The sequence below is a fragment of the Petaurus breviceps genome, unplaced genomic scaffold, assembly GCF_028583685.1.
Source record: "Petaurus breviceps papuanus isolate PSGF00001 unplaced genomic scaffold, PetGlider_PUasm1.0 140, whole genome shotgun sequence".
Classification (NCBI taxonomy): Eukaryota; Metazoa; Chordata; class Mammalia; order Diprotodontia; family Petauridae; genus Petaurus; species Petaurus breviceps.
Genome location: NW_027185698.1, coordinates 43,732,238 through 43,754,059, shown reverse-complemented (window position 1 = coordinate 43,754,059; position 21,822 = coordinate 43,732,238). Strand labels below are relative to the sequence as shown.

At 37.0% G+C, this 21,822-nt stretch overlaps 1 protein-coding gene across 1 annotated transcript in view; it reads right to left on the bottom strand.

Moving 5' to 3' along the window:
* LOC138148362 (HAUS augmin-like complex subunit 3) overlaps nucleotides 1-21,822 on the bottom strand; it is a 369,469-nt gene that overhangs the window by 167,479 nt on the left and 180,168 nt on the right. The window lies entirely within an intron of this gene.

The following is a 21,822-nucleotide window of genomic DNA, read 5'->3' as shown; positions in this document are numbered from 1 at the left end:
CAGTTCTTAGGGGAAGTTTTATATCCCTGAGTGTATACATGATTAAATTAGAGAAAAGGGAGGCCAATTAATTGGGCATGCAATTGAAAAACCTAGAAAAAGAACAAATTGAAAATCCACAATTAAATACTAAATTAGAAATATTGAAAACCAAAGGAGAGATTAATAAAATTGAAATTAAGAAAACTATTGAATTAATAAATAAAACTAAGAGCTGGCTTTATGAAAAAAACAATAAAATTGATAGACCCTTAGTCAATATGATAAAAAAAGAAAGAAGCAAACCAAATTATGAGTATCAAAAATGAAAAGGGTGAATCTACCTCCAATGAAGACAAAATCAAAACAATAATTAGGAATTATTTTTCCCAGTTGTATGCACATAAATTTGACAATCTCAGTGAAACGGATGAATATTTACAAAAATACAAGTTGCCCAGATTAATTGAAGAGAAAGTAAATTACTTAAATAACCCCATCTCAGAAAAGAAATCAAAGAAGCTATCAGTGAACTCCCTAGGAAAAAAATCTCCAGGGCCAGATGGATTTACTAGTGAATTCTATCAAATATTTAAAGAACAATTGATTCCAATACTCTACAAACTATTTGGGAAAATTAATGAAGGAGTCCTACCAAATTCTTTTTATGACACAAATATGGTACTGATACCTAAATCTGGAAGAGATAAAACAGAGAAAGAAAATTATAGACCAATTTCCCTCATGAATATAGATGCAAAAATTTTAAATAAAATATTAGCTAAAAGACTACAGCAATTTATCTCAAGAATAATACACTTTGATCAGGTGGGATTTATTCCAGGAATGCAAGGATGGTTTAATATTAGGAAAACCATCAGTATAATTGATGATATCAACAATAAAACTAGCAGAAACCACATGATCATCTCAATAGATGCAGAAAAGGCTTTTGACAAAATACAACACCCTTTCCTATTAAAAACACTAGAAAGTATAGGAATAAATGGAGCCTTCCTTAAAATAATAGGTAGCATCTATTTAAAACGATCAGCAAGTATTATATGTAATGGGGATAAGCTAGAAGCATTTCCAATAAGATCAGGGGTGGAACAAGGGTGTCCACTATCACCCCTCTTATTCAATCTGGTACTAGAAATGTTAGTAGTAGCAATTAGAGAAGAAAAAGAAATCAAAGGAATCAAATTAGGCAAAGAAGAGACCAAGTTATCACATCTGTGCTGGGGAGCCTTTATTTTACCCCACAGAAAATGAGTCATAAAGGACTCAAATAAGCCCCAAAACAAATGTAAAAAACACATAAATGGACTCAGAGTAGCCTAACATAAAAAACCAACACAATGTTCCTCCCTCTCTGGTGGATACTACTTTTCTATCAGGGTCCTAGAGCCCTTTGGACTCAGGTCTATTCCATGGTTTGGATTCTAGTAAGAAGGGGATTGAACTTGGGGTTGCTAATGGAAAACATTGACATTCTAATGAATTCCTCTCTCCCGTGGGGTCCTACGCAGTCTGAAGACTTGTACTGTCACCTTATGGTCTGGACTCCTGTAAGAAGGCAAGTACACTTTGTGACTGCTGGTCAGGCAACTTCCTCTCATTAGACCTGTACTGACTGAGTACTGTTGAGAAGAAAAGGATGGATCTTTTGTCTTTTCATGTCATAATTTTAGTACTTTACTCCTCCTTCAGTTTTACTTGTGGGTGGCAGGAAGGACAAGGGTGATCTTTCTCCAACAGATATGCTACACAGGAACACCTCTTTCCATACAGACTTAAACTTCAATTTATTCTTAAGGCAATCCCCAAAGGTAGGGCTGCCAAGTAAATCTCCCTTCTCTGACTAGAAAGTCACATTCTTGGAATTTTACTCTCTATAAATACACATACACACACACACAAACACACACACACACACACACACACACACACACACACACACACACACACCTTTTATCTGGAAGACAAGAATTCTGGAACTTTGTCAATAAATTCCCTTTAACCACACAGACAAGCACATGCAGCTTCCATGTTCTCCAAAACACTCCACCACTTTCTTGGTTATCTCTCAGACTGGGAGAACATAATTTCAGATCTCTGATCTCTGACATGTTCATAAAGCTATGGGGAAATGGATATATGTTGCTTCTGGATGCTTCTGCCCTAAGGTAGCCACTAATGGCCAGGGGTAGGAGACCTCCCTCCACCCCCAACCTCCACTCTGGAAAAGGGGAAGGAAAAAGTCCAAAAGCAGATCTGTCAGCTCACTTGTAAAGACTAGCATAAAATTATTCACAAAAGTTGGCATTTCCAAGACTACTTGGTCAACCAAATAATCTTATAGGCAGCCTCAATTACTGAAGCCCAATTCCTTATGGGAGCCAAGGAGTGGTTTCAAACCAACCCATTTATCTCGGGGCAGGAGCTCTTTTGTCCTAATAACAAGGTACCAATGAACATGTCTGTATCCTACTGGGAGAGTTAAAGACAATCCAAAGATTCCAAACAAAGGCTCACCAACCTGTAAGCACACATAATTGACTATGAAACTCCCTTGAGCAATCCTTATTATATACAGATGGTAATATACACGTATCCCCACTAAGAGATTATAATCATTTTGAGGGCAAAGATTATACCATTTTTTATCACTGTGATCCCAATGTCTCCACTAAAGTCCTAATTTAAAACCCTGTTGTGGCAAGCAGGTAACCTGGGGCTCCTGAAGCCTCTGGTGATAAGCCCTAGCTTAGCAGGTTCTACCAAGCTGGAAATGCTCCCAGTGTGAATCCTGCAACAGCCCAGTTGAAAGAAGCTTATCTCAAGTTGGTTTCAGAGGGATGAATTATTCAGCCAGAGTAGCTCTTAATGAGTATTTACTTGTGTGTGTGGGGGGGGAAGGGTAGCAGCTATGAGAGGAGTTGAACTAACTATACATCCCAACACTATCACAGATTCCTAAGGTAGAGAGGTATCATCACTGCATAACAGCATTTCACAGAATAGGTACACAGTATATATTTGTGGGATTGAAGGGCATCTCCGTCAGGGATGAGAAGCATTATGGACATAGTGGACACAGTGGCAGGTAGTAAAATAATCCCTGGGTTTGGGTTCCAAGGACCAGTATTGACATTCTGACTTTGCTCCTCTACCTCTATAATCTTGGGCAAGTTACCTAAACTTCTGGAGTCTTGCCATCCTGAGTTTCCTATAAAGTAAGAAGGTTGAACTAGATGACCTTCATGGTTCCTTCAAGCTCTAATTCCTATGATTCTATATATGAATTAGTGAACATGTGACTGGCTTCAAAGAATAAGAGGGAATGTTGGTAAGGATTATGAACTTAGTCATACATCAAAAGGCCCCTACTTATCCTTCCTGGTGGTCTCTGCAAAGATAGAAGAAGGCAGAATGCTTGTATCCTTTTCTCACTGAGGAGGATGCTGGCCTAAGTGATGCCAGTTAGCAGCTTGCCAATTGCCTTTGGCAGTGGAATCTAAATGACATTTATTGATTTTACTATTTCCTGTTAGTGCAAAGTAATGTTTCTGACTTTGAGAAATCTGAGCTTGTCAGGCTGACTAAAGTGGGTCTACTTTTCCTATCCAATAGAATATTTGATCAGAATTAAATCACATTTTAGTTGATGAAAATTATTGTAAAGTACTTTGTAAATGGAAAATATGACATTAAAGTTCCATGGTATAGAAATGAATCAATGCACATTTTCTACAAGATATATGACATTTTATCAGCTGAAAAATAAGAGTTGCTCCTCTTCACATAATTATGGTTGTCCTAGTGGTGTGTTGCTAATTTTTTCTCTTCTCTGAGACTTAGTCTCCTTGTCTGCAAAATAAGAGAACTGGCTTATCAGGGGTTCATAACTTGGGAGTCTACAGAGCCCTCAGGGAGCTATGGATGGATTTCAGAGAGTCAGCAAACTCTTTAAAAAAAACTTTTGATAACTATTTAAATATAAGTGGTTTACTTTGTAATTCTATATATTTTACTTTGTGCATTTAAAAACATTATTCTGGAAAGGAGCTCATATACTTTACTACTAAATGGGTTCAGGATGCAAAACAGGTTAATTCCCTGGCTTATATGGCCTTTAAGACCTCTTGCAGTTCTAAAGTGCTACAATTATATATTTATCAAATGAAAGGGAAAAATGGGAGGATGATTCTAAAAATTATTGGTTAAGGTGATTAATCAATGACAGGTAAAATAAAATAATTTGGAATTAAAATAAAATATTTAACCTACTAATGATTTGTGTCTTAGGAGAATAGAAAACTTTACAGTAGGATTTTGCAGTATTGCTGTGGGACAACAAGATTTGGTTACTATGTATGTAAAGGAAATGGATTGAGATATTCCCTGATCAAATTAAGTCATTTTCTAAACAATCAATAACCTAGACTTTATTAAACACTTACAATGTACCAGGCACTGTGTAAAATGAAGAGCCTAATAATATAATAGGGAGTGAGTCATTTTTAGTCACTGATCAAATTTCAGAAGTTATCCTCAATCAATGTGATAAGATTATAGAATGGTGACCATTGCTGACCAGAGAAGGGAGGTTGACTAATGCATGCTGCTTCTTGTTCTCGAGCAGCATCCTAGCCGGAGCACACAACCGGGTAAGAATGCTTACCTTAGCTGAAAAGTTCAGCTGATTCAGAAGCTAGAGTCAGCAGAGATTAAAACCAGGCAGCAACTGGAGTGGAAACTAGAGACTAGTGGAGACTACAAACAAAGACAGCAGGAGCAGTGTGGAGATATTTGTGGCCTTGAAGCACTGGAGTCCTGAGCTATCCCTCCTACACACAGTGGTAATACTTCTATATCTGTACTTCCCTTTGGAGTACCCTGGCCACTTGTTCAGTTGTTTCAGTCATATCCAACTCTTCATGACTCTATCTTGGGTTTTCTTTGAAAAGATACTGGAGTGGTTTGCCATTTTCTTCTCTGAAACTGAGGCAAACAGAGTTAAGCAACTTGCCCAGGGTCATGCAGCTATTTACTAAGTATCTGAGGCCAGATCTGAACTTTGGTCTTCCTGACTCCAGGGCTTGCTCTTTACCTACTGTGCCACCAGGCTGCCCTGCTGACAGGAATATCCAAATGATATCCAAAGTGCAGCCCATTGTGGGCATGACCACTATGTGTTTATTCTCCCTGGTGTTGCTGAGATGTTTATACCTCCTTTCCTTTCCTTTCCTTTCCCTTCCCTTCCTTCCCTTTCTCTTCCCTTACTTTCCATTCCCTTCCTTTCCTTTCCTTTTATTTTTAACTATAGTATTTCAGTAAATATTTTTTATCTTTGATTTGGGCTAAATGTATCCTTTGGTTGATAATTAAGAGTAAATACACTGGTGGGAGGTATAAACTATAATTTTAGGAGAATAAGCCCACAAAGTACCTTTAACTCAAGGTAGCCATCCTCCAAGGGACCCAGCCTCTTCATTGGGGTGCCCTTAGAGTACTATACTCTGAAATTATGTTGGTCTAGACATTAAACTGGGTGTCCTTGTATCCATCTATTAAACTATGAATCTTCAATAGTTTTGACCTAAAACTGTACAAAAGAACATCATGATATCCTGTTGTGATGAATAGTAGTAAGCAGGAGAAAAGAAATAAGGAAATAATATAAATCAATGAAATAAATATTACTGAGCATATAACAGGTAATCATGAAATATGATAAATATTTCAGAAATATAGTAAGCAAAGTACTGCAAAAAATGGGTAAATTCAGCTCAAATTTTGACAATTTCAAGGTAATTTTTCATCTAAGAGTAACTAGTACATAAGAAATGGCATAAGAGACTTCCTCGAGGTTATGTGTGATCAGAGGAGTAGGAGGTGGACTTGTCATATAACAAGAGTAAGAGATAATAAATAAATGGCCTAAGTATACTGTAGATAAAAATGTTAAAAGATCTGTAAAGAAACCCTCTAGCACTTTGGGTGAATCCTCTATGGAAAATTTATGGAAAGAACAAATATTTGTTAAAATAATCTGACAAAGATAAAAAACCAGAAACAGTTAATGTTGGAGGGATTATGCAAAGAAAGGCATACTGACATACCACTGGTGATACTATGAACTGGTTTAAATGTTTTGATGAACAATTTGGAATTACATAAGAAAAGTGACTAAATTATTTATCCCCTTTGACCTAGCACTCCTACAACTGGGCACATTCCCCACAAGGAGATAAAAGACAGAGCTACTTAGTAAGCTGATTCAGGCTGGTCGCCTGGTAATTTAGGTCCAAAAATGGAATGAAATGAGATACTCATAATCCTTTACTTAGTGCAGGGAAGGAATATTCATCAAGGATAAAGCATTTCACTCAGGCGAACAGTTTTTCAGGGACATGCTTGCTTGATGGTCTGTAGTCTGAAGCATCAATGAAAAACCTCAAGCCTTCCTGTCTAGGCTATTTTGTACAAAGGTGACCAGAAGTTATATCAGTGACCTGATACTTAATACTGTGAGCCAACCAAGCCTCAAGACAATTTCAATATAGTTTAAGGAATAACTAACCTAATTTGCAAGAGGGATCAGGGACATGTTATTGTTTTCCATGCACCTATATACTGAAATATTCCTAGCATTTGGTGGTAGCAAAACACAAAGATACATTGATTGTGGAATGGTTGAACATACTGTGATGTATGATTGTAACAGAATATTGTTCTACAACAAATAAACATGAATATGAGAAGTTCAGAGAAATTTAGGAAGCCTTGTATGAAGATAGAGCAAAGAAAGTAAAACTAAGAGAATATTATTGACAAAGGCCACATAATGTGAAGAAAAACAGCAGCAAAGGACATGCCTTGGTTCTAGAGTACTGCAGTTGAAATTTACTTCCCTCCTCAGTAAAGTGGTGATGAACTATAAAGGCAGAATAGGTCATAAATTGTCACTATGTCAGTTTGCTTTCCTTGATTTTTTTTTTACCAGAGAATTGGAGCAAAGTATTGTTGGGAAGTGGCAATTATGTTACAGAAAAATCATTAATAAGATAAAATAGAAGGAGGGGAGGTGTAAAGTATGGAACTAGAAAAGTAGGGGAGGATAGATTATAAAGGGCTTTGAATGCCAAACAGAGGACTTTCTATTTGTTCCTGGAAGTGACAGGGAGTCACTGGAGTTTACTGAGGAGAGTGGGGACATGTTCAGACCTGCACATTGGGAATATCATTTTGACAAGTGAGTAGAAGATAGACTGAAGAAATTTGTGGCAAACAGACCAACAAGCAGGTTATTTTGATAGTTCAGATGTGAGGTGATGAAGGCCCATGAGGGTGGTGGTAATGTCAGAGGAAAGAAGGAGAAATACATAAGAGATGTTACAAATCCAAAATCAATAGGCTTTGGAAACAGATTGGTTATGGGGGGAGAGAGAGAAGGAGGAATAAAGGATGACACAGATAGTGAACCTGAGGAACTGGGATAATGATGCTGTCCTTTACAGAAAAAGGGAAATTGGGGATAGGAAGAATTTAGGAAGAAAGATAACATATTCAAACTCAGACATGTTGAATTTAAGATGTCTAATGCATATACTGTTTCAGAAGTCTGAAAGACAGTTGGAAAGGCAAGCTTAGATGTTAGCAGAGATGTTAAGACAGGATAGGTAGACGAGAATTGTTAGCATAGAGATGGTAATTAAATCCATGGGAGCTGATGAAATCAGCAGTATAGAGGAAGAAGAGAAGAAGGCTCAGGATAGAGTTCTGTAGGACAACTACAATTGGTGGGTGTGGTTTGGATGAAGATCCACCAAAGGAAATGGAGGAATAGGAGAAGAACCAGGAGAGAACAGTATCCTGAATACCTAGAGAGTGAAGAGTATCAAGGAGAAAAGAGTGACTGCCAGTGTTAAAGGCTTCAGAGAAGTCGAGAGGAATGAGGATTGAGAAGAGGTCACTGGATTTGGCAGTTAAGAGATCATTGCTAACTTGGGAGAGAGCAGTTTTAGCAGAATGATGCTATACAATCCAAAGCTGGATTGTAAGGGGTTAAGAAGAGACTAAGAGGAGAGAAAGTGAGTTTTCAAGGAGTTTAGCCACAAAAGACAAAAGAGATGTGGGATGATAGCAGGGATGGATAAAGTAAGGATTTTTTGAGGATGGGGGAGATATGGGCATGTTTTTAGTCAGTAGGGAAGCATCTAATATGGAGAGACTGAGAAGTGAGAGAGTGGGAATGACAGAGTAGGTAAATCTGTTGGAAAAAATGAAATGGAATAGGATCACTTGTGCATGTAAGAGAATTCGTCTTGGCAAGGAGATAGTGGCAGAAGGCATCTGGGTGATGTGAAATGGGGAGGAAGGTAAGAAAAAGGACCTTTCAGCAAATGACCTCAATTTTTTCAGTAAAATATGAAGCAAGGCTCTTGATTAAGAGAGTGGGAAGCCCCAGAAGGTTTAAGGAGGGATGAAAAGGTTTGGAAGAGTTGCTGTGGTAGTAGGTTAGGAGTTAATTAGGGAGGTGTAGAAACATTGCCTTGCAGCGGTGAGGATCCAGTTGAGGCTATTGAACCTAAATATGTAGGGGACCCAACCAGTAAAGTTTTGGTGTTTTCTCCACCCTTGTTCAGGAGCACACATGTAGCAGAAGAGGAAGCAGATGATCTAAGGCTGACACATAGTAGGGCAAGACTGAAGAAAAGAAAAGGGGGCAAGGGATTCCAGAGAAGAAGATAATGTAGAGTTGAACTGAGTCAGCAAGGGGTCAAGACAGGGAAAGGAGGAAAATATAGTTGGTATAAGAGTGATAGCCTGGGAGAGAGTTCAGGGGTTGAGGGACTGGAGGTCATGACATGGATGAAGTACAGGGTAGGTAGTGCAGAAGGAGACTTGGAATGATAACAGATTGTGGTAAGAGTTCATGAATTTGTAAGTGGTATATTTATGGATAATAGATCAAAGGTATGGCCATCTTTGTGTGTGGCAGAGGTGCTAAATGGGCAGCTGGGTGGCACCATAGTGCATAGAGCTCCAGGCTTGGAAGCAGGAAGAGTCATCTACCTGAGTTCAAATATGACTTTAGACACTTACTAGCTATGTGACCCTGGGAAAGTCACTTAACCCTGTTTGCTTCAGTTTCCTCATCTACAAAATGAGCTGGAGAGAAATGGAAAATCACTACAGTATCTTTCCCAAATGGGGTCACAAAGAGTTGGATACTACTGAAATGACTGAACAACAACAAAGAGGTATTAACTGCAGGAGATACAGAGAAAGATAAAAGATAGCTTCTACTCTCAAAGAGTTTGCAATCTAATGGGGGAGATATTATGCAAATAACTATGTACAAACAAGATATATGCAGGATGATTTGGAGATAATCCACAGAGGGCAGGCACTAAACTTAAAGGGGCTCAGGAAAGTCTTGTAGAAGATACTTTAGCCAAGGAAATGACAAGGTGGAGACTGAGGAGTGACAAAGTTCCAATAATGGAAGAAAGTAAGTGAAAATGCCCAGGGTTGGTAAATGGAGTGTCCTGTTTGAATAACACCATGGAGGCTGGTGTAACCTCCACCAATTTCTATCACAATCTTACCATCTTTTAGCAGATGGTGATTGATTGTGAGTTACCGTACTTAACCTAGTTTCCTGATGACAGAAGTCTAGTTCACCATTAAGCTTGTATTTGAAGCTTTTCCAAGTTGGTGGGATCTAACAGATTGTACTCTACTCTACTGGCAAAGACTTCAAGAACTTAGAAGTACCATCACACCATGAGACAAAAGAGGTGGACGTTGCTAGAAGTTAAGCATGTAACACATATCACAAAATTCCACCTTGGTAAAATAGTTCTTATAAAAGTCTTCTTAGAAATGAAGAAAAAGACTGGGTTTTGTTTTTAATTCCCCTAGCCTTACTTATACAAGAATTTGTTCTCTCATTATTCTGAAGAATGGTCAAGCATGATGTCATGTGACATACTGGTGTGGGAACTAGAACACAATGGCAATTTGTGTACATTTATAATATCTTTTCACATATATTATATCAAAGATGGATTTATGCATATTTTTAAAGTTGGAGAACTAATCTGGAAAAGTTCAGTATTAACATGCTTTTTATTTCTGGCTGAGCAAAAGGCAAGGTACAATGGTGTCTGATTAAATAATTTTGGCATTAGTTAAAATGTCAGTAGTTGTAAGTGAAAATGTCAAGCAAAGAATAGCATTAGTCATGGGTAAAGGAAATTCATCTCACGAATCATAATGTCCTGTTGCTTTTCTATAGAAGGGGATGTATATATGTATAGATAAAAAGACAGTCAGGTAACCAGCCAGTCCTTCGCAATGTTCCCATTGCATCTTGCCTGGAGTACAGGAATATCAGGTGGATTAGTTTCCCTGCATTCAATCCTTCACTGTTTCAATCTGTTCTACCTACCTATTCTAGAGTAATTATTACAAAATGAAAGAATTTTAGGGCTAGGATGGACTTTAGAAAACCACTTAGTCCCAACTTCTCATTTTACAGATGAGGAAAATAACCTAGATAAGTAAAATGACTTGTCCAAAGTCACATAGCTAGTAAGTGACTGAGCCAGAACATCAACCCAGGTCTTCTAAGACTTCTTTATTTATTTATTTATTTATTTATTTTAAGCAGATCTTATTAAATATTACTTAAGCAGTACAGAACCTTTCCAAATAGAGAGAAGGAACAGTCTTACTTTTCTATTGTCATCCTTAATACATTTAGCATAGTGCTTTTGCACATATTACTTAATAAGTGCTTTATTCATTAACTCAGTACTATATATGACTTAAGAAAAATAGATTTAGAGACAAATACAATAATAAATATTAGAGGATGACAGCCTAATTGTTTCATATTTTAATTTTTTCCATTCTTTTCTGAGACTTGGTTTTATAAAATAGGGAAGAAAAAAAAAGGAATGATCTAGATACCACAATATGTGTCACCCTAGAAAATTATAAACTTCCTGAGGTCAAGAAAATTACTGTTCTTTTCATCTTTGTATATCTGTCTAGTACAGCATCTTGCACAAAGCAGGTATTTAAATAATAGTTTGCTGAATTCAATTGAACTTAAATAAGAAAATACTGAAAGACAAAATACACTTGTCTAAAATATTCAAGTTGTAAGCACTAAGTGTTACACAATTTTAGACATCACATTTCCATTTCCAAACATATCAGCTATAACTGCCAGTAACCTAGCTTTAATAAGTCCCTGAGCTGGGACAAACAATTAAATAGAAGCTTCAAATTCAATTCAAATAACAAAATATAAGTTAAAAATGCAAGGCAGGGTAGTATAATGGAAAGAGACCTGCTGACAGATCAATCTTCAAATTTTGGCTCTACCACTTATTAACCACCTCTTAAGGGTCTCATTTTCCTTATTTAAGAAATGAAAATAACAATAACTGTACTACTCAGAAGGAGTTTTTTAAATCTTAAAGTGCTATAGATACATGAGTTATTATGACATAAAATAAGGTATAAGAAAAATAGTTAGAAGTAAAAAGCATAACTTTTCAGAGACATGTAAACAAAAATCCACCTGAACAACATCTAAATTCCCACAAATTCAGTTAGTGTAGAAACATCCCCTTTAAAAAATCCTTATGTGGAGAACTGATAACAAAGAATCAAAGATAGCGGAGAGCTTGAGGCAATTGAGTATCATAGGATTGAGAATATTCTCTTCTAGAATGATGATATATTTAGGAATGGTTTCTATGAAAAGCCACAACATAAGCAAGTGAAATTATTAAAAGTAACCAGGATTTCCAAATTAGAAACATAAGAACAGATCTATAAAACAGCAGTAGATAAGAAGATATTAGATGATGAAAAAATGATTAAAAAAAAAAAGATTGCTACTGGCCAGGGCTGCAAGAAAAAGGCTACTCTAACCTTCAAAGGAGAAGGACTAATTGAAATTTTTTTTTGTAAAAAAGCTATTATTCAGAAAGGGACTAAAAAATATAAATGCAGCTGAAAAACACAAATACGAGAGTAGATAAGTATAAAGGGAGTTATTCTAGGAAGAAGCAGAGAAATGGTTGCTAACTTGCTAGGGATTCGCATATCAGGTAGGAGCTGTACTAGTGAGCCTCGTTCTGAGATCGTGAGCCTAGGATTTTGCTCCTTTTTGGTAAAAAGAAAAATGATAGCACTCAATTGGGTATCTTATCTTACAGGAAAATTGGGGGGAAGGGGATAAGAAGGGGATGATAGAAGGGAGGGCAGATTGGGGAAGAGGGTAGTTAGAAGCAAACACTTTTGAAAAGGGTTAAAGGAGAAAATAGAATAAATGGGGGATGGGATAGGATGGAGGGAAATATAGTTAGTCTTTCACAATATAACTACTATGTAAATGTTTTGCATAACTACACATATATAATCTATACTGAATTGCTTGTCTTCCCAGCGGGGATGGGTGAGAAAGGGAGAAGGGAAAGAATCTGGAACTCAAAAGTTTAAAAACAAATGTTAAAAAATTATTTTTACATGCAACCTGGAAATAAGATATACAGGCAATGGGGTATGGAAATCCATCTTGCCCTACAAGAAAGTAAGGGGAGCATGGAAGGGATTAAGAGAGGGCAGACTGGATGAAGGAGTATTCACTCTGCTTGCCATCTTGGGGTGGGGGTAGGGGAGAGATGGGGAGAAAATTTGTAACTCAAAATCTTGTGGAAATGAATGTTGAAAACTAAAAATAAATAAATTATAAATTATAAAATTTTTTTAAAAAAGAAAAGTGATAGGAGAGAAAAGGAAAAATCCAGGGTATTAATCTAAGGATCATTAAAGGTAGTATTATGTAATAGAAATGACACTTGATTTGTAGTCATAGGACCTGGGTTTGAGTCCTGCCTCTGACATCAGCTTTGTAACCCTGGACAAGTCCTTTCACCTTTCTGGGACTCCATTTCCTCATATGTAAAACACAGATTTTGATCTGGAAGGACCTTCAAGATCATCCAGTTCACCCCTCTTATTTTTACAGATAAGGAAACTGAGTCCCAGGGAAGTAAAATGATTTGCTCAAGGTCATTTGGTGGCAGAACCAAGATTCATGGCCAAATCTTTTTGATGAAAAATCCAGTGATCTTTCTATGGTACTGTAATGTAATGCCAAAAGAAGGCAACTTCCCAGGTTCAAAATACCAGCATAGGTGCTCTCTATTTTATTCAGTAACAAACTCAGAACAGAGAAGATCAAAACATGACATCATTCAAAATACAGCATTTACTAAGTGTGATTAAATAATCTCCAAGGCCTACCCCACCCCAGGACTTTCCAATCATTCAATCAATTACAAAGTCTCTGTTCCAAATACTTCTCCACCCCTAGGCTATACCTTAATTAAGTCCACCACAAAGCCCCTCTTCTCAAATGGAGATTAGTTTCCAAACATAAGTAAAATACATTCATTTGCTCAACCATAGAACACAAAAAGGTCAAAAGTTCCCCACCCCTGGATCACAATTGAATCTACCCCAGAGTTACATCAAGTTTAAACACAGCACTTAATACCCAAATGGAGGTCTTTTCTTCATCTTGACACGAGGCAAGTTCTCAGCAATCTTAGTTCCTGGAGAGACAAGGCTTAGCAAGGCCATAAGATACATTGCCAGTCCCTTCATGAATTTATCCTCTGTCTGTAGAACAGCCCTAGAACCCCTGAACACATTAGCAAAGCCCTCTCCCAGGATTTCTGTAAACATACAACAAGAAAATCCTTCTTCAGGGCTTCTGAACCAACAGAAAGGCTCCCAGACCCCTGCAACAACAGTACTGTCCCTCACCAGTGGACAGTATTCATTCTGTCTGCAGGACAGTCTCCAGACCCCTGCAACAACAGTACTGTCCCTCACCAGTGGACAGTATTCACTCTCTGTCTGCAGGACAGTCTCAGGCCTTCTTAACCAAATGCCAGGTTCCAGGACTTCTTCAACAGGACAGTCTTTCACCAGTGGACAAATCTGGCAAAATAACATCAAAACAGACAGACAAAGTACCAGCAAAACAGCCATGTCTCCTCAGTCCTTGGCAGCTCAGGGGGCAGGTCTCAAAAGTCCAGGGCAATTCAAAGCAGCCACCAGCAATCCTCTTAGTCTCTCTCTCTCTCCACGAGGTGCTGCTTCCAAAAAAAAAAAGATCTTCCGCCTCTCTCCAGTGTCTCTCCAAATCTACGTCACCAGCTCCTCCCACTTCAGGACTTTCTTTTCACATCAACAAGCCCATCCCACAGGTGGGATTAACAAACTCTGGGTTTTAATACAATCAATTTGAAAACCAAGCCAATACAGGGGAATCTTTAATTGCCATTACTATCACAGGTACCATGCTATTTTCAATGCCTATTTCAGAGTGCTGTTAGGAAAATCAATATAATATAAGGAAAGTGTTTTGTAAACCTTAAAGCAGTATGTAAATGTTAGCTCTTACTATCATGAGATAATAAGAGGGGATTGTTAAGGAGGCCATAATGCCAGAATGAGAGCTGACAAAATCAAGAAGACAGGACAAACTAGTGGACTTTATATTTGGAGGTGGAAGGACCATTAGAGATCATCTAGTACAGCCCCTTCATTTTATACATGATGAAACTAAGACCTAGAGAAGGATAAGCGGTCACACAGGTAATAAGTATCAGGACCATAATTCAAGCCATAGTCCTCTGAATGCAAATCTATTTCTTTACTTATACCACGAATATAGTATATGACAGTCTACAGTTAGGGCTGGCAATGTTTAAAGGGGGAAGAACAACTTTTGGAATATTTTTAGCATATAACATATATAGACATATATATTTGTGAAATACATATACATATATATGCATATATATTTGCTTACGTATGAAAGTTCTAAACCTGAACAAAGAATAACTAGCTTGTAAGGCTACCAAGATGATCTCTGACACAAGTTTGATCATGTCATTTTCCTGCTCAAAAAACTTCAGTATTCCACAAACTCCATCTACCTTTCCTGATTTACTTCATACTTTCACACACTAAAATCCAGCCAAAATGAACTGTTTTCATTTTTGCTTTTTTATTTTTTCAATTACATGTAAAAATAATTTTTAATATCTGGTTTATACAATGTTGAAATACAAATTCTCTCCCTTTTTCCTTCCCTTCCCACCACCCTAGAAATGTATTAGTAAAAAAGTATTAGATTCCTTGTCTAGAAAGGCAAATAGATATGTTGATGCACTTATTTCCTTTTACGAAAGAAGAACACCTATATTCCTGAGGATGAAAGGTATGATTATAAGGATCAGAGAGGGCTGGCCAGATATGAGGAGATATAAAGATATTAGAAGGTGTGTTTTTCAAAATTTCCCTTTAAAAAGTAGCATTAAGTTGAAAACAATATTTTTAAAAGGATAATTTTCACACTATTTACTTTTGTTTTTTCAAGTGGTAGAGTGGGGAAATTTGACATCGTAGCTTTGCTAAAACACATTCTCCAAATTGATAGCTTAGTCCAATACTCTAGATTAGATCTTCACCTAATGATGATCATTTATAGAAAATGGTTTTCTTAAAAGAGTTTTAGCAAGAGAGCAGACTGCATGCACATTTATATTAAGTCCTCTGACATCAAAAGTGCATGTGATATGAAGACACCATTAAAACCTTGGTAATAGTGACACTTTAAAACTCATATCCTATTATACATCACTCTTCATTTAAACATTGGAGGCCACACTTTTCAAATTATGATTTAGATAATTCACCATATATACTTTAAGCAACTTATATAGATTATCAGTTCTTTTGTTTCTCTACTTTCTTAGGATTATAAGATTTAGGCTGGAAGGGACCATAGAGATCACCTATTAAAATATTATTTTACATATTCAGAAAATAAGACCCAAAGAGGTTAAGAGATGTGTCTCAGAAAAAAATAGGTTGTAAATGATAAAGCCAAGATTTGAAACTAGGTCCCTCCATGTCAAAATACCTGTACTACTGTCCTCACAAGGTTGTTGTGAAGATCACTTTGTAAACTTTAAAGTACCATGTAATAGTGAGATACCATCATGAAACCATTTCCTAAAGTAACAAAGATAAGTAACATCATAGTGAAACATAACTGTCACCAAAACCTTTAATCACATTTTCATACTTCTTTAAGGTTCATGAATAACTTTCTCACAAATCTCTGAAGTATAGAGGACAAATATTGGGAAACTGAGAAATAAAATGACTTCTCTAAGATCATAAGACTACCAAGAGGCAAAGCCAGAAAATGGACCAAGGCTTTCTAACTCCAAGTCAAATTATTTCCATTAGATCTGTCTATACATTGTCTTTATTCCGGTAGGAGAGCTTTTGTATCATATAGAAAACTGAAAATGTAGTAGGTTTTCAATAAATACTTTCTGAGTGACTGAGATTATAATAAATAATAATTCTACCTTATATGGTGCTGAATAGTTTACAAAGTTTTATCACACCCACTACTCATTTTATATTAACAGTTCCTGTAAAGTAGGTAAAGCAGATTTTCCTTGTTTTCTCAGACAAGTAAATGAGAGGTCAAGTGATGATAATAATAGTCGATAAGTTCAACAGTATTTTCAAGTTTGCAAAGCACTTTACTGTATTTTGTTGTTTCATCAAAAGAGCTCATGTGACATAGACACAGGGTATTATTACCCATCCTTTATAGTAAGGAAACTGAGGATCTGAAAAGTTAAATCACTTGTCTAAATTCCCGTTTGGAACATTCTGGACTCAAACCTAGCTCTTGTAACTCTGAATTCACTATATCTTCCTCTTTAGAAATATAGAAAGTACAGCAATAAAAGTTCTCAAGGTACCATAGATGGCTCTTAAAATATTGCTTATGTAGAAAATCTATTTTCTTTACATATAGGTATAAGTATCAATAAAACTATAATGTAACACGAGGAAATAAAAAATATGGCAACATATTGATTTGTGATAGAAAGGGGAATAGTTTTGATAACATCATATTTCTGTCTTTTTTTTTTTGCAGTGGAAATCTTCTATATATGCTGTCTCTCCCATTACAATGTTAGTTCCATGAGAGACGGAACTGTCTTACTTTTTTCTTTGTCTCTCCAGAATTTAGCATACTGCTTTTCACAAAGTAAGCAGTTAGTAAATGCTTTATCCATTAATTTATTCATTTTTACACAAACTATCCTTAATTTCCCTTTCAGTTAGAAGCCGATCATTTTAATTAACACTAAATTCTGCAATAGTATCCTTGATCAGTTCTATGAAGACCTACAATATTTTCTGGAAATAATACTAAGAAAGATATCACAGGATAGTGGAGCCAAGATGGCAGAGTAGAGGCAGGGATTTGGCATGAGCTCCCCCTCCAACCACCTCCAATACTTGTAAAATATGACTCTAAACAAATTTTAGAGCTATAGAACCCACAAAGTGACAGAGAGAAACAAATCTCCTGTTGAAGGCAGCCTGGCAGGCTGACAGGAAGGTCTATGGCACCAGGCAGGGAGCTGAGCTCAGTCCCATGTGAACTACCCACGACCAGACCCAGGGTGGCCCCAATCCGTGGCACAAACTGGCTGGAGCAGACTTCAGGAGAGTGAATCACCAGCAACTGTGGTGGTTTCCAGACTTCTCAACCCATAAACACCAAAGAGAAAGTAAAAGGTCAGTGGGGAACTCTGTTGGAACTGGGTGACAAAAGAGTACAATCCAGCTCCCGCCCCCGGGATGAAAGGTGAAGGAGGCACTGTCCCTGCAGCTGCTGCCACGTGGCTGCCTCTGGAGCTCCTGGCCTGCAGATCTTAGGGGGACCAAGCAACCACTCAGAGGGTAATCACTCTTGTTTTGATATGCTTGGATCTGGGTTGCAGACTTGAGTGGTGGTCCTGGGGTATGGGGCCAGTGTGCCAGAACTTGGAGTGTCTGTAGAGAGGGGTGCCCTCCTCAGACCTCTGACAACATTTGTGAAAATCCCAGCAATTTGGGACACAGCTCTCTCCCTGCTGGAAGCAGAGTTCTATCATGGCAAAGAGCTCAAAAGCCAAGTAATTGGCTGGCAAGATAATCAAGCAGAGGAAGTGCAATCAGACCACAGAATCCTTTTTTGGGGACAAAAAGGATCAAAACATGGAATGAGAAGAAGTCAACAAAATCAAAACTCCTGCATCAAAAGCTTCCAAAAAAATATGAACTGGTTATAGGCATGGAGGAGCTCAAGAAGGATTTTGAAAATCAAGTAAGAGAAGTGGAGGAAAAATTGGAAAGTGAAATGAGATCCTATACTTGATTGCATGACCCCATGGGGAGAGGGAGGAGAGGGAGGGGGAGAAAATTTTAAACTCAAGGGGTTGTGGAACAGAATCTTGTAAAATAAAAATAAACAAACAAATTAATAAAGACAAAAAATAGACTAATTCAAATGGCAAAAGAGGCTGAAAAAGTCAAGGAAGAGAAGAAAGCATTAAAAAGCTGAATTTGCTAGATGGAAAAGGAATTTTAAAAACTCACTGAAGAGAATAATTCCTTCAAAATTAGATTGGAGCAAATGGAAGCTAACGACTTTATGAGAAATCAAGATACTATTAAACAGATCCAAACAAATGAAAAAATAGAAAGCAATGTGAAATATCTCATTGGAAAAACCACTGACCTCGAAAATAGATCCAAGAGAGATAATTTAAAAATTATTGGACTACATGAAAGCCATGATAAAAAAAAAAGAGCCTAGAAATCATCCTTCAAGAAATTCTCAAGGAAAATTGCCCTGGTATTCTAGAACCAGAGGGCAAAGTAGAAATCGAAAGTATTCACTGATCGCCTCTTGAAAAAGATCCCCAAAAGAAAACTCCTAGGAATGTCATGGCCAAATTCCAGAGTTCCCAGGTCAAGGAGAAAATATTACAAGCTGTCAGGAAAAAAACAATTTGAGTATTGTGGTAACACAATCAGGATAACACAAGATCTAGCAGCTTCTACACTAAGGGACTGAAGAGCTTGGAATATGATATTCTGGAGGTCAAAGGAGCTAGGATTAAAACCAAGAATCATCTACCCAGCAAAACTGAATAGAATGCTTCAGGGGAAAATATGATATTTCAGTGAAATAAAGGACTTTCAAGTATTCTTGATGAAAATCCAAAGCTGAACAGAAAATCTGACTTTCAAATACAAGAAGCAAGAGAAGCATGAGAAAGTAAACAGGAAAAAGAAATCATAAGAAGCTTATTAAAGTTGAACTACCTACATTCTTATGTGGAAAAAAGATAACTGTAACTCATGAGACTTTTCTCAGTATAAGGATAGTTGAAGGGAACATATATATATATATATATATGCACATATGTATACATACATATAGATGTATGTGTAGGAGAGTATATGTGTGTATAAATATATATGTGAGTGCATGTATATATGTGTACACGTATACATGGACAGAGGGCACAGGATCAGTTGAATAGGAAGGAATGTTATTCGAAAAATAAAATTAAGAGGTGAGAGAGGAATATAATGAGAGAAAAAGAAAGGGAGAGATAGAATAGGGTAAATTATCTGTTATAAAAGAGGCAAGAGAAAACTTTTACAATGGAGGGAAAGAGCAGGAAGGTGAAAGGGAATGGCTCAAACTTATTCTCATTGAATTTGGCTTAAGAGGAAATAATGTACACAATCATTTGGGTATTTTACCCTATAGGAAAGTAGGGGGTAAGGGGATAAGAGGGGGGGATGATAGAATGGAAGGCAGATTGGGGGAGAGGGCATACATTTTTGAAAGGGGACAGGGTCAAAGTAGAAAACAGAATATTGGGGGACAGGATAGAATGGAGGGTAATATAGTTAGTCTGTCACAATATATCTAGTATGGAAATGTTTTGTGTAACTACAAATATACAACCTATATTGAATTGCTTGTCTTCCCAGTGGGGGTGGGTGAGGAGGGAAGAAGGGAAAGAATCTGGAAATCAAAGTTTTAAAAACAAATGTTAAAAAAAGTTGTTTTTATATGCAACTGGGAAATAAGATATACAGGTACTGGGGTATAGAAATCCATCTTGCCCTACTAGAAAGTTAGAGGAGGGATTGGGGAGGATATAAGAATGAGCAGATTGAGGGAAGGGGTATTCAGTATGCTTTCTATCTTGAGGTGGGGGTAGAGGAAAGATGGGGAGAAAATGTGTAACCCAAAATCTTATGGAAATGAATGTTGAAAACCAAAAATAAATTTAAAAAAACATCCCATTAATCATAGGGAATTGGACTGCTAAAATAATTGTGATAACAAGCAAATTTGCCTTGGAGTACAAAATGAAGCAGGGCAAAGACTAATAGAATTTTGTAAAGATAACTAGCTGGTCATAGCAAACTCTCTCTTTCAAAAACCCAAAATGTGACTCTACACATGGACATCACCAGATGGTCAGTATAGAAATCAGACTGATTATATACTTTGCAGCCAAAGGTATAGAAATTCTGCATAGTCAGTTAAAACAAGACCTGAAGCTGACTGTGGTTCAAATCATGAACCTTTTTTTTTTGCAAAATTCAGACTTAAATTAAAGAAAGTAGGGGAAACTATCACACCATATAAGTATTACCTAAGCAACATCCCTTATGAATATGAAGTGGGGGTGATGAATAGATTTAATCAATTAGATCTGGTAGGCAAAGTTCCTGAAGAATTTTGAACAGAGTTTCACAATATTGTACAGGAGGCAAAACCAAAAAAATTACAAAGAAAAAGATCAAGAAAGTAAAATGACTCTCTGATTAGGTTATAAATAGCTAAGAAAAGAAGGAAAGAAAAAGGAAAAAGGAAAAGATATATGCAACTGTGTGCAGATTTCTAGAGAACAGCAAGGAGAAATAAGGTTTTCTTAAATGAGCAGTGCAAAGAAATAGAAGAAAACAATAAAATGGGGAAAAAAGAGATCTCTTCAAGAAAATCAGAGCTGTCAAGGAAAACTTTCATGTAAAAATGGTCGTGATAAAAGACAAAAATGGTAGGGATAAAATAGAAGTAGAAGAGGTTACAGGGGTGTGGAACCTGTGGTCTCAAGGCCACATGGGGTCCTCAGGTATAATCTTTTGACTGAGTCCAAGTTTTACAGAACAAATCCTTTTATTAAGGGGATTTGTTCTGTGAAGTTTGGATCCAGTCAAAGGGACACACTTGAGGAACTAAAAGGCCATATGTGGCCTTGAAGCTATATGGGGAAGAGGTGGCAAGAATAGACAAAAGAACTATACAACAAAGATCTTAACATCACTGATAACCACAATGGTGTGGTTACTGATCTAGAACCAGACTTCATGGAGAATGAAGCCAAGTGGAGCTTAGGAAGCATTCCTAACAATAAGGCTAGTGGAGGTGATGGAATTCCAGCTGAGCTATTTAAAACCCTAAAAGATGATGCTGTTAAAGAGCTGCACTCAATATGCCAGCAAATTTGGAAAACACAACAGTGACCACTAGATTGAAAAAGATCAGTTGATGTCCTAATCCTAAAGAAGGGCAATGTCAAGGAATGTTTGAGCAAATTATTGAACAACTGCATTCATTTCACATGCAACAAAGTTATGCTTAAGATTCTGCAAGGGAGGCTTCAGCAATATGTGAACCAAGAATTACCAGAAGTGCAGGTTGGTTTTCTAAGAGGCAGAGGAACTAGAGACCAAATTGCCAACATTTGCTGGATTATGGAGAAAGCAAGGAAGTTCCAGAAAAAAAAATGTACTTATGAGAGGCAGCTAGGTGGTACAGCAAATAAGAGCACTGGCCCT